The 2,586-nt window shown below is 48.0% G+C and overlaps 1 protein-coding gene across 1 annotated transcript in view; it reads right to left on the bottom strand.

Annotated features, from left to right (window-relative positions):
• LOC119409615 (thrombospondin type-1 domain-containing protein 7A) overlaps positions 1 to 2,586 on the bottom strand; it is a 351,078-nt gene that overhangs the window by 19,039 nt on the left and 329,453 nt on the right. The gene's annotated exons all lie outside the window — the stretch shown is intronic.

Raw genomic sequence — 2,586 nt, 5'->3', positions numbered from 1 at the left:
GGGGCAAAAAGTGTGTGTGCTGGGTGAGTGTGGTCCTTCATGATGCAGGTGGCCCTCTTCCTGCATCTGGAGGTGTAGATGTCTGTGATGGTGGGGAGGCTGACTCCAACATCTTCTGTGCAGCCTTCACCACTCTCTGCAAAGCTTTTCTTTCTGCAGCTGTGCAGCCTCCATGCCACAGGTTGATGCTGGAGCACAGGATGCTCTCCACTGCACACCTGTAGAAGGAGGTGAGGGCTGAGCTTCCAGACCAGCTCGTCTCACCCGTCTGAGGAAGTAGAGTCTCTGATGAGCTTTCTTGATCAGGCTGGTGGTGTTGTTGCTCCAGCTGAGGTTGTTGTTCAGGTGTACACCCAAGTACTTGTAGCTGGAGACCACTTCCACCACAGATCCTCCTATGTTCAGGGGGGTGTAGGTGTTTTTGTTCCTTCTGAAGTCCACAATCATCTCCTTTGTCTTCTTCACATTGATGTGAAGGTTATTCTCTCTGCACCAGCTCTCCAGGTGTTCCACCTCTTGCCTGTAGCTGGACTCATCATTGTTTGTGATGCATCCCACCACCGCTGTATCATCTGCAAACTTTACAATGTGACAGCCTGGATGGGTAGCTGCACAATCATACGTGAGCAGAGTAAACAGGAGGGGGCTCAACACACATCCCTGAGGAGAGCCAGTGCTGAGGGTTATGGTGGAGGAGAGGTTGTGGATCCTCACTAACTGTGGTCTGTTTGTTAAAAAGTCTAGTACCCAGTTGCAGATGGAGGGGCTTAGTCCTAGTGTGGATAGTTTGTCCATCAGGGTTTGGGGGATCATGGTGTTGAAGGCGGATGTGAAGTCCACAAAGAGCATACGGACGTAAGAGTTTTTCTGCTCCAGGTGGTTGAGTGCAGTGTGGACCACAGAGGGGATTGCATCCTCTGTTGATCGGTTCTCACGGTATGCATACTGATGAGGGTCCTCGTTCATGTTGATGGTTGTTTTGATGTGAGTCATGACCAGTTTTTTGAAGCATTTAGCGACTATCGGGGTGAGGGCCACTGGCTGATAGTCATCCAGACCAGTCACTGTAGAGTATCCTGATGCATGCTCAGTCACTGTAGAGCTTTTTGGGACTGGGATGATGGTGGCAGTCTTCAGGCAGGTGGGAACTGTCTCCAGGGTAAGTGAGGTGTTAAAGATGTCTGCCAGCACCTCGCAGAGCTGATCAGCACATTCTCTCAACACTTTTCCAGGGATGTTGTCTGGGCCAGTTGCTTTGTGCGGAATAATCCTCCTGAAAGTACTCCTTACTTCGGCTGAGGTCACGCTGAGATGCAGGTGGACTTAGTACCACAAACCTTCAGAAAATGATAAACAGTTCACTAGAGGTATTCTGAACCACTTTTTTTCTGCGTACATCATATAGTCTGAATCCCACTGCAGAACCTCCTGCTGGCCTGACGTAACCTAACACAAGTTGCAAAGTTATTACTCAAACTGGGCTACACCAAACAAAAAGAACAGGCCGATGTCCCCCGTCGCTGAGGGATTTGAACTGAACTGAACTGCTGCTCTTACCTAATTCACAGTTCGTTTGTTCTTTCAAAGGAAACTGTAGTTCCTGAGGAGGCTTTGTTTTTAGCCTTACAAAGGGAAAAACATCCGTCATCTTTACCCGTTTCTTCCTTTTCAGGTCGCGGGGGTCACTGGTGCCTATGTCCAGCAGTCACTGTGCAAGAGGTGGGGGACACCCTGGACAGGTCTCCAGTCCATCACAGGGACACATAAAGACAAACGGGACAAACAACCATTCACTCTCTCTCTCACCTAGGGACAATTTAGAGTTACCAGTCAGTTTAACATGCATGTTTTTAGTCTGTGGGAGGAAACTGGAGTACCCGGAGGAAACCCACACAGCACGAGAAGAACATGCAAACTCCACCAATAAAGGCCCCCCGACCGGGATTTGAACCGGCGACCTTCTTGCTGAAATGCAACAAGCTCTACCAACTGCACCACAGTGCTGCGACAAAGGGAAAATCAACATGAAAATGATTTCTTAACAGAAAAACAGGACAGTCTATAAATCTGTTTCCAAATTAAAACACTTAGTTGAGTAAAACGTATGAATCGTGGTCTTAAAGCCGTAATTTTTTACACAAATAAAAGCAAGTTAACTTCGGTTGTCATGTCTGCTCTCCTCCGTTCAGTCACACAGATTAGGCATTTTGTCAATAAAACTTTAAGGACCAACACAAGCAGTGCATGTTGAACCAGATGTGGTTTGAACCGTCGTATCATCGCACCACAGGCCACGCCTTTCTGAAGAAATGCACGTCGCCCAGATTTAAACGCTGAGTGCTAACAGATCACACTAGCTCTTTGTAACTTTGGCATGCAAGGCAGCGGTCCATAATATTTTTCCAACGAACATCAGTTTATTCTACAAGTCTTTATGTTCATAAACAGTAAATTATGTGTCCCTGTGATGGACTGGAGACCTGTCCAGGGTGTCCCCCCGCCCCTCTCATCGCACAGTGATTGATGGACATGGGCACCGGCGACCCCTGTGACCCAAAATGGAAGAAGCGGGTAAAAAGATAATGG

Source organism: Nematolebias whitei, chromosome 5 (genome assembly GCF_014905685.2).
Source record: "Nematolebias whitei isolate Nwh7 chromosome 5, NemWhi1, whole genome shotgun sequence".
In the NCBI taxonomy this organism is placed as follows: domain Eukaryota; kingdom Metazoa; phylum Chordata; class Actinopteri; order Cyprinodontiformes; family Rivulidae; genus Nematolebias; species Nematolebias whitei.
The sequence above is the reverse complement of the archived record's forward strand: the minus strand, read 5'-3'. Positions and strand labels throughout refer to the sequence as shown.